Here is a 12096-nt window from a genome sequence, read left to right as displayed (position 1 = left end):
AGTTCAGCATATCCTTGTGATTGTGTTGGTTGTTTGATTCGTTATTTTTAGATCAAATTTCATAAACTTTGATTTTTGGCTTTTTTGGAAGTTGTGTCATTCTTTTGTGGGTTAATAGCGATCTAGCTATAAGGAGTTTTTGTGCACTCAAGCCTTGTCGCAAGATAGTGGTTTAACACATGTAGTTAGAGGAGTTTCTTACTGAAGTTTTCATGTGAGAGTTGTTGTGGAATGAGAGCCACCATACACTAAAAGGGTAATAGGCGTTCATTGGTTTTGTGAATTGGAAACTCTTTTGAGAATAACGTCACATGGTTTGTGGTATGATGGTTGATTACTTGAAAAATGATGACAGTCAATTTAGGATTGTATTTTAACCTTTCAACCCAATTTTCTTTCATGATTATAACCTCCAGTAGCCACTTTGAGCCAATACACACACATGTTTAACATTTTTCTTCATGCACCCATGCTATTCCTATCCCTCTACATTGGAGTGAAACCTATACACATATTTGCCCACCTTTTCACTTCCTAATGTGTAGTAGGTATTGGAGGTTTAATTGTGAAGAAAAAAGCAAGGAGATGACAAGAGTTGATAAGTGCTCAATTGAAATGATAAAAGTTAAAAGAAGAAGAGGAGAAGGTTATTCAGAAAAAAACAAAAACAAAACAAAAAAGAGAAGAAAAAAGAATTTTTTTTGATTGATTTTAAGGGTGTAAAGTAATAAAGAATGTGTTGATGTGATCCATTGAAAGGTTTGATGCGACACTTGGCTATGCGCATGGAAGTTTTTGAATCATTATATCCCTCCTTTCATATAGCGTAACTCAAACTGCATTACAACCCTTTACATTGACTGCTTTGATCCCAAGTATAGTTGTGGTAAGAAGTGGATGTATGTCTATCACAAGATCAATGTTTGTTTGTTGCTTATTCATAAATATTTAAGATTCTAAGTCACGAGTGTATAACTTTTCTCAGCTCCATATAGAGAAACCCACACTAAATACTTTGATACCCGTGAGTTATAGGGCTGGACCTTTAGCTCGAGACATACTTGATGTTGCATGTGTTAAGGCTGACAGTAAGATGACTTAATGCTTGACACACACTCACATTTGGTAAGTGTTTTTGATATCTTGATGATCATGACATTATTAAATTCTTGTGGGTTGAGTTTGAAAAGAACATAAATTACGGTTAAGTTGGAACTTAATAATTTCACTTGTATCACAATCTAATAATTCGTTTGCTTATTCTACATTGAATTGCTATGGATAGCAATAAGCAAGTTGGGGATGTGATAAAAGTGTAAAATATAATATTTTTCCCTCTTAATTATTGCGTTCGTAAGATTATTTGATATCAAAATGCAATCATTATACTTATCTTTTGATTCACGTTGCATTTTTGTAGAAAATGTGAAATTTGGGAGAAAAGAACGAAAAGTGACCAAAGTGGAAGAAAATAAAAGTTTGGGGACTAAATTGCAAATACTTCAAACTTGTGTCTAACCTTATGATGAAGATTCAAAAGTGTTAGAGTCAAGTGGATGAGAAAATATATCAAACGGATGAAACATCATCAAAGTTTGATGACACGTCAATTTCCAATCAAAAAAGTTACGCAGCAATTTTTAGCCTCATATTGGGACTCCTTTTTGACATGTCAAATGATTGAATTGGGAGATGATATCTGAAGAAAAGTTGTAGCACTTTGAATTATCTTTCCAACACAATTTGAAATACATCAATCGAATATCAAGAGAGAAAGTTATGGTCAAAATACTAAAAATTATTCGAAAAAAAAAACTTCTAAACTATGCAGCCGCATAGTTCAAAAACCATGCTGCCGCATAGTTCAAAAACCATGCTGCCGCATAGAAGGCTCCAGAGATTTTGAGGCAGCAACTGAGTTGTTCTATGTGATCGCATGAGTTTCTACTATGCTGTCGCATATAGGGATGGCAATTCAAATCGTCAAAATAGAAAATCGCAGTTAACCGAACCGAATGGGGCGAAAAAATTGAACCGATGGTGCAATGGGACGGATATGGTATTTGATTTTAATGAACCGGTTCGGGGCGGGGCGGGTATGGTATTTGCGCCATCGCCCCGAACCGAACCGATTAACCGTTAGAAAAAATAATAAATTAATAATAATTGAGCTTTCCATAATTTTTTGATTTTTTCTATGTTAATTACTTAATTTCTTTGGCTCAAAATTTCTGGCCCATTAACAAATTAAATTTAAACCCAAGTACCTAACCCTGAACCCTAACAATCTAACACAAAGGCACAAACGTTTTATTGGAAAATTGGAATCTCAACTCCTGCCTTCTGGGTCTACCGAGTGCCGACTGTCGTCTCTTCAGCCTCCGCCCGTTTGCATTATTTTCTTCTCCTTCGACCTTCAAGCTTCTGCCACTGGTGAACTTCTCATCTTCTTTTTGATAATTTGTATTTGTCTATTTGAATTTGTTGTGAATTTCGCACAAGATTTGGCTAAAGTATATCCAGAATTTTCAATTTTTTACAGTTGGTGGCCGCTTTAGAGATAAATGACTTTAATTTCTCTCCTCTTTGACGACTTTTGGCCTAAACACCACATAAACAAGAAATTGAATTCTTTAATTACAGAAATCAAAGTTTGGTGACGAGGAAGTTGACGAAGGGGTACATTTTTTGTTTAAATCTTCAGTTAAGAACATTATGGATTATTGATTTATTACTATACTTACATTTCTTATATACTATATAGGAATCAACTTACATTTCTTATATACTATATAGGAATCAACTTTAAGTTTTAAAGTATGCTAGTAAGAGTTATGTAGAAGAATGAAGATTGAATATGAATTGAGGTTGGAGCTTTTAAGTTATTGAATATTGTTTGTTAAATTTGGATTTTGTATTTAAGAATTGAGATATTTTTTGCATTTTCATTTGAGATGTTGTTTGCTACATTGACTTAGTATCTTGTTTTCGTTTTCATTGATTTTTTTCATACATTTTTCTTTTTATTTGACAGATGGACCAATTAAAAATAATTTATTTTCGTGGTTATTAACAACCCGAACCAAGCCGAGATATGAACCGAACCGACATTCATGGTTATGGTGCGGTTATGATATGTCTAAAAAATAGGTGGTTCGGTGATGGTTTTGGCCAAACCGACCCCGAACCGAACCGTTGTCATCTCTAGTCACATAGAAGTAATACTGGGCCGAATCTTCTTCTCATCTTTTGACACAAGAAAACTCCATGGAAGGCTTGAGAACTCTTGGTGAAGCCACGAATGAACTCAATTGGTATCGATGATTTTAATGTCATTTCACGCATGTAATTTGATTTTTCATTGATAAACAATTCTAGGGTTTGAATTTCTAGTTTTATGAATGTATTTTGAAATTTGTTTAATTGGTATTAAGTTTTTCATGGATCTCATCATGCTCTTTCCATTGAAGAATTGAAGTATTGATTGAATTTCAATTTCTATTATCCTATTGGTGTGATTCTATTATATTATATGCTCGATGCATATAATTGCTTTTGAATCTTATTTCAATGGATTAAAGTGACAATTTATTTTGGGAAATTTAGATTTTAGAATTAATATAGCATTATGGTGAAATTAAATGGGTGTTCAACGTTTTATCTTCCAATTAAAGTGTTAAGATTCAAGACCTTTAGCCCTTGTTTGAGCCCCATTTTTCAACCAAAATACATTGTTCATTAGTGATTTGACATCATTTCAACCAAAATTTTTCAATAAAATAATGTTATACGCAAATAAAAAACTTTTCATTATTTTTTAACCACACATTTCCCATCAATACACTATTCAAAAATTCATTTTCTTCACAAAAATAGGGCTCAAACAAGGGCTTAATTGAGTATTAGAATGCGTGATTAGTATTTATTAATCTGAATCGATTGAGGGAATTTCGATGCTTCACTATTTCATATATTGATTCAAACTTCACTATTTTTCATATTGATATTTAAACCCCACTTCAAATTGATAAAATGCGTAATTGACCAATGTTGATTGAATTGAACCAATCGAGGAATTTGCGATTCTTCGCTATTTCTCATATTGATATTTAAACCCCACTTCAAATTGATAAATTATTTTCATACATATCACGACGAAAACTCTAGTTTGTCAAATTCTTTGAGCAATTTTCCCATCTCCCTGTGGAATCGACTTCCCAAGACTATACTACAATCACCGCGTTATACTTTGAGCGTAATCAGATCTATTTGCAATTGAGTCAATATATGTATGATGTTAGGGATTGTAATAAAACCCGCCCCGCCCTGACGGGACCCTGCCCTAAATGGGGCAAAAAAATTCACCCCGAACGGGTTCTTGGGGTGGGCATGGTGGGGTCCACCCCGCCCTGAACCCGCCCCGTGAAGGAAAAAATAAAAAAATATATTAAAAATAATTTTATTTCTAAACAATTCACCCGTTAAAAACTGATTTTGAATTTATATTTTATTCTCTAATAATAATAAAATTCGAAAATTTGAAAATGTAAAAAAAAATATAATAATAATAAATAAATTCATAAGGTGGGGCGGGGCGTAGGGTTTGGGGGAAACGGAGCGGGGCGTTGCCATCACTGTATGATGTGAGTGATTCAATCAATGTGTAGAAGTCCTGGACTTGCAAGGTGTTCTTGATACCAGTGTTTGGACACTCCCTGATCAAGTCTTTAAATCTCTCCCATGCTTCAACAAAACATTCTGATTTAGCATGCTGAAATGTCGAGATCTCATGCTTCAACTTTGTTACTTTGATGGAAGAAATTACTTCGTAACGAATTTATGTATGAGATCTCAAGTTTGAACGCTCCCTCAGTAGGATTCCAATCATTCTTTTGCTAAACCTAGAAGCATATATGTGTTTAAGTCTCGATTTGATGGCTTCATCAAAATTACAATTTTGGCAAATGGTCAAAAATCCTAATATAATGGTCGATTCTAATGTGTCATCCCATAAAATGATAATCCATTTTGGAAGATTAGAATGATATATGCCCTTGGTTGAAAGTTTGTTTGCTAAAATGTAGGATAAACAATACTTGATTATTTTGGCACAACAGGTGGTGTAATGAATTACTCAAGTTGCAAGTCATCTTCATCAATTTCGACTTGCTGCTCAATTTGTGCTGACTGTATTGTTTTGTTCTGTTCTGCCGTGAACTTCTCTTCTTGTTGTTTATTTCTTTGCTTGAAAGTTCGTTCAATTTTCGGATCACAAGGTACGAGATCACATCCTTCGAACTTTGCATGCAATGTAATCTCAAAAAAAGGGAAAAATAAGAATGAAGATCAAATCAAAACTGGAGTTAATTAAAATAAAAACTAAACAAAGTAGTCTTGGTCAACAATACTAAAAATTTAATCTATTGATTCTACAAATGAACAAATAGTAACAAGTCATAAAGTGAAATTGTTGAATCCAAGTATCATCTCACATAAACTACTATTTACTATCAATTTTTACCCTAACCTAACTTCAATCTTATTTAAACTAATAAGCAAATATCAATTCAATTTTGTTTAAATAATTTTACTAAATTAAGCTAATGTAATCTTGTTGGAGAAAATTATGAGATTAAATAGTTGGGATTTCAAATCACTTAGGTTATTTAAAATTCATCCAACTCCAATTCATTCAGCTACTTTTTGTATTTGTCAACAATCGAATTAACAATTATATCTAGTGATCTCTCTAAAGTAAAAGTAATTATATTCATATTCCCAAATTTACAATTTTTTATGTAAATTCATACACATTAATATGCTTTAACTTAGAGGAATTCTATCTAGATTACATAGCATGTAATATCTCACAATCTCCTAGGAGACCAATGTTATTTATTGAACAAGCTAGGTATTATTCCTCAATCAATAAATTATTACACAAATAACTGACATCAATTAAACACATAACAAATAATCAACACATATTAAAGTGCATGAAGTCCTGAATTAAATAAATATTAAAAATCCTAAACTGCATCGTCATTTTAACAAAAATATATCTAGTCACTCATAATTTAGAAATTAAATAAATAAAGGTTAAAATAGACTCCGAGTTAACTACGATGAACAAGATAAAAAATACTCTGAGCTATCATCGTTCTTCATCACACAAATCCCAATAATGATTCTTTGTCTTCTTTTTTAATTATTATAAATCTCCTAACAATATTTCGTCGACGGTACGTAATTAAATCCAAATTTTTTGCACAACTATCAATGTTTTGTGCAGAAAAATCTGAAGTTTCCTCTTCAATTTTTGCTCTTATTCTTGTCCTCTTCCTGCTCGTTTCTGCCCTTCTTTCTTCCCCATCCATTTTGTGACTTCTCCGTCCCTTTAATTCCTACTTTTTTTGAATTCAATCACAATTAAAATTTGATTCTGAATCAAATTCTAAGGGTGGACATGATTTCATTTGATTCTAATCGAAGAGAATCGAATCGAACCAATGACTTTTTTATAATGAAACCAAATGTTTTTTTTCCTTTATTTTTTTTTTAAATATGGAACCAAATCATAACCAAACAATTCGATTTTGGTTTTGTTTGATTTGGTTTGGTTATTGTTTCATTTCTTAAAGTTTTAGATGTGCACCATATCCGTAAGTTAGTAATATGTACCTAAATAAAAAATAAATATCAAACATTCATCAAGTTCAAATTATCAATTATCAAAATCACCAAAATCCAAATTAACAAACAAAATATAGTTATAATTTGATGACACAAATCAATTTTCATTTTCATACAAAGATTGTCTAATAAATAATAACAGTGATTCACTAAATTAATTGGAGTAATTTTAAAGGCACATTCCCACAATAAAAGATGAATTATGCAAAATTTTTATAGTCCACATTTACAGGCAAACCATTAACGTTTAATACTCCATTAATGTCTATTAGATTTTCTACTATTTTTGAAGAATGCAGATAATTCATCAAATAATCAAGGTGACAAAAGTTTAAAAGTTTTTTAAGTGACTGACCAATTCCATTTTTCGATCTTGAAAGAGTCTCCTCCATTGACATGATAGAATACGGTGTGAACATGCCACGGTTTCACGGGGTGCCTTTCTTCTTGGCACAGAAAGGGACACCGTGCGGCAGTAGTCTGCTCCGCTAGACTACCTTCCGCCTTTTCTCGGTCGCGTCGGGACGAAAGAAAATTTGATTGCAATTTTGTAGAAAGCTTACAATTGAGAATTTGAATACATTGAAAGTAAATTGAACATTGATTGCTGAAAACTGAACATTACAATTGATGAAAGTAGAAAATTACAAATGCTGGTGCAGGGGGCGGACACCAGTGAGCTTGAAAGATTTTTGAATGACTAATACCCCCTATAATAGCATTCTGAACAAAAACCCAAGTGACGGGAGTAGACGTTTAAAAGCCGAGGAATCATACTAATCTTTTACCAATATCAGAGCTATTTTACAATTAAAATAACTATTACAATGAAACGAAAATTACAACTCAAACTTGAAGTAATATTTACAATGTGCGACCGAAGTTGGGCAAACTGCGGCTGCGATAGTGTCAAGGGGCTAAGTAAAGCTGCGGTCCTTGACACACGGTGTTGTGTAAATTGAAAATGAATGAAAGAAATTAGATTCAAATGAATAAAAAATTATGGTGCACACAATTAATGAGATGTCTCCAATGACTTAGAATCGATTAATAGGTTGTCTCTTATTAATGGGACATCTCCAATGAATATAAAATTTGGAAGCTCTACTAATTAATATATAGAAACATAAAATAAAAAATTAAGTTTAGTTATGGTTATGATCCTGATTTTCGGTTCTAAAACTAGAATTACTAAGCATATGGTGAGAGAACTAATATGCAAGTCCTGATGGCCAAGGGCGGACCCATATCGGGTCATGTGGGGTCAAATGACCCCACAGTTTTCTGGAATCTATATATATATATATATATAATTTTTTTTTATTTTTTTGCTGAAAACTTAATTTTCTGTCCCAAAAAGTTCAAATCCTAAATTTATATCCATATCACATGGTCCATATCCATTATTTAGTCCATAAATATATCATATAATCCACGATATCTTCCCAAAGTGCAAATATTGAATATGAATAGCAAACAACCGATTTTTCCTTTTTGTTTATGATACATTGTTCGAAAAAAAAAAATTTTGACCCCACAGTTTGAATGGTCTAGGTCCGCCCCTCTGATGGCCAAAGTCTTAATTACAGATCCCCAAGTTCTAGTACAGTGTTTTGAAGAAGCCATGCTTCAGATGAAGGATGCTGCAGAATCAGCTACTAAAACTTGACATTGTGAGCATCCAACTTTATTAATGCATAATGGATAAACTCAACAACCTCGGCAATAAAATTTACAACGTAAGCAGGAAGTTTTACATGCAACTTAAAATGAATGAAAACATATAATACAAGAAATGAACGAAACTGCAGAAGCCGCCACCAAAAGTTGAGGAATTTTTTCTTATGCCGATTCATTTGGAATGCAGATAAAACCAATGGAAACACACAAATATACATATAGTCTCCACACTTTTATCCTGTAAGCTTCAAAAAGTGAAGCGAGTAGAGCACGAGTATCTATATGTACTAAAAAAAGAGAGAAAAAGGTGTCTGACCTAAATGGTAATCCAATAGAACAATTCTATTCTCCACCTCCAAAGTGATGGTCTTTCCTGTGTCAATGTCTCAACAGTGTTCAAAGGAATCCAGGCTTAAAGATGACATGTAAACTTTAGGCTTCAGGGACATCTTCATTTTTCTCACCATTCATAGCCCCCTCTCCATCACTCGTGTCCTGTCCCACCAATTCGCGGAACTGCACTCTTCCCAAATACTTGTCCCACCCATTGACAAGATTGCTTAATGAATCATCCAAATAAGTAGGGTCAACTTGCCGCCAACCATTTCCTTGCTATATCAATGTGTCCTTTAAAGATTTTGCGCCGTACACGTCAGACTGAAACTCATTTGACATCCTGTTAGTCTTGACTACTTGGGAAGCAAAAGGCTACAATTGAGTATGTAGGACCTTGACCTCGCCATCCCTTTTTTCTAGGAGCGCCTTGCCGCCTACAGGGACATGTTGAAACTTGAGTTATGTAATTAAAGGACAGAAGTATTAAGCCTTAGAAATTAAAAACTACCGTAATAGATGTGAAAATTGAACACTGAGAATATGAAATTAATAAACGAAGAGACACTAACTTCCATAGAAGATATTTTTAAGAGAGACAGGTATGGGACCTTGTTACTAGTCTATCTGCTTCTAGTTGAAAATCAAAGAGATAACCATTCGTATTAACTGTATAATTGAGGAAGTAGAAAAATTCAACTGTTGACTCAGAGAATTTCAAACAAAATCAACATCAACACATATGTTAGATCATACGTAGGCCAAAATTACACTTAGAGGGGTGTTTGATAGTCATTTTTACGTAAAAATGCATTTTAGAATAGTAAATTGATGTGAAATGTGTGATTGAAAAATAAGGAAAAGTTTTTTATTTACGTGTTTAATAAAAAATGTGTGGTTGAAAAGAAGATAGAAAAATACATTTTGAAAAAAAAAATGGCTACCAAACGGGCCTTAATTTAATTGAATATGAAGGAATTATCTGAAATATATCATTTTCTTTGGTTTGAAAGATGTTCATTATCTTTAAAAGAAAAGGTAGAAAGAGTTCGACTAATTTGAGTTTATGAACTTCCATAAAAATTCTTTTGTTACACAACATGAGGCATAGCCCATTACTTACGGAAATAAACAACTGACCTAGTAAACAGTAACTGACCCATAATAAAATGAAATAACTACCCACTAAGATACAGCCTATGACACGACCCAGTCAACAACAAAACGGCATAGTTTAACAATTGAAGACAGACTCATAACAGACCCCCTTCTTAGGAAACAATGTCCTCAATGTTATGAAATCGCCTCCTTAGGGTATCTAGGTCTTCCCAAGTAGCATATTCCTCGCTGGCCCCAGCCAATTGTACCAAGACCAAACTCCGGCAACATTTCCTTTTCTTTTCAACCTCCTTCGCAAGTCAAACTCCGGCAACATTTCCTTTTCTTTTCAACCTCCTTCGCAAGATTCTCTCGGGTTCAGATTCCAAGGAGCCTTTGGGCGTGATGAGCTGTAGGTGTGCACAAGCTTGTATTCCTTCTCCTAGCTTTCTCTTAAGGCACGAAATATGAAACACGGGATAGATCTTAGCTTCAGGAGATAGATCGAGCTCATATGCAATTTGACCCAACCTTTCGGATCACTCTAAAAGGCCCAAAATATCTCGGAGCGATCTTCAAGTTCCTTCGCATTGCTACTGTCATTTGCCGATACGACCGTAACCAAGTCTTCAATTTCAATTTCAAACCGAGTCTCCAATTTCAAACTCTTGGTTCCTTTTTGTTTTATCAGTGAAATATTTCATCTTTGATTGGGCTTCCTACAGGTTTTCCTCGATGAGTTTAGCAATAAACTCTCGGGTCTAAAGTTCTTCATCAACAGCTTGCACTTTAGTAGATCTTACCTCATATGGTAACATTCGAGGTAGTGGCTGACCATAAACAGCTTCAAAAGATGTTACCTTCGTGGATGTATGTACTGAGGTATTATAGGAATACTTAGCTAAAGGTAACCATTTTGCCCAATCTTTCGATCTGTCACTGGAAAAACATTGGAGATAGCACTCGAGCACTTTATTCATGCCTTTGTTTGGCCATCCGTTCGGGGATGATAGGTTGTGCTAAGTAATAAATCTGCTCCACATAACCTGACTAGTTCATTCCAGAAATTGCTAGTAAACACGGGATCTCGATCACTAACAATTGTTTGTGATAACCAGTGTAACTTGAAAATATTATCCATAAAACCTCTAGCCACCGTTAGTGCTATGTATGGATGATTAATAGGCATAAAATGAGAATACTTATTTAGCCTATCCACCACCACAAGGATCACTGTCTTTCCTCCTGAGGGGGCAAACCTTCAATGAAATTCATGCTAATATCTTCCCAGTTTTTGCTAGGAATAGGTAAAGGTTGAAGCAACCCCATAGGATGGAGGGCTTCAACTTTATTCCTCTAGCATACATCACACTCCTTGATATGTGTTATGACATCATTTCGCAGACCAGGCCAGTAAAACTCCTTTTTTATTCTTGTGTGGATTTTTAATACTCTTGTGTGGCCTCCTAATGGACTGCTGTGGAACTGGTGCATGATTTACTGCTGGAAGGGAACAAGTGACCTGAGATGTAGTCTACCCTTGTAAAAGAGTAACTTATTTCAGAGTTGGTAACGAGTTAAGTCCAAGTCTCCATGATGGTAGTGGCTTATCAACTGCTGCAACATGGGGTCCTAGAGGTAAGCCTTCTTCAACTCTTCTATCCATTGAGCTTGTAAAATGTTGATGGCTTGGTTTTGGATAATTCGATTTTTTTGTGTGGTTTGGTTTGTGGTTTAGGTTAGTATTTGGTCACTGTTTGGGTCTTGGAGTTCTAAGTATTGTACCCGAGATAAGGCATCAGCTACTGCATTACTCAACACTTCTATATTCCACTATGAAGTCATACCCAAGCAATTCAGAGAGCCAATTTTGTTGTGAGGAGGTCCCTACCCTTTGTTCCAGTAGGTATTTGAGTGCCTGATGGTCAGTACGTACCTTGAAGGACTGTCCCAACAGGTAGTGTCTCTATTTCCTCACTACCATCACTAGTGCCAATAATTCCTTTTCATAAGTGGAAAGGTTTAGATTCCTCTCTCTCCTTTAAAGCCTGGCTAAAATATGCTATTGGTTGCCCCTCTTGCATTAAAACAACTCCCAATGCTTTCCCTGATGCATCACATTCCACCACAAAATGTTTTAGTGAAATTAGGTAAGCTAAGCACTTGTGGCCTTACCATCGCCTCCTTAAGTCTCTCAAATGCTCCATGTGCTTGATCATTCCAAGAAAATGAGTTTTTCCTTAGAAGAGCTGTTAATGGGGCTGCTATTGCTCATATCTCTTATCAAATTTC

Source organism: Olea europaea, unplaced genomic scaffold (genome assembly GCF_002742605.1).
Source record: "Olea europaea var. sylvestris unplaced genomic scaffold, O_europaea_v1 scaffold969, whole genome shotgun sequence".
NCBI lineage: Eukaryota > Viridiplantae > Streptophyta > Magnoliopsida > Lamiales > Oleaceae > Olea > Olea europaea.
The sequence above is the reverse complement of the archived record's forward strand: the minus strand, read 5'-3'. Positions refer to the sequence as shown.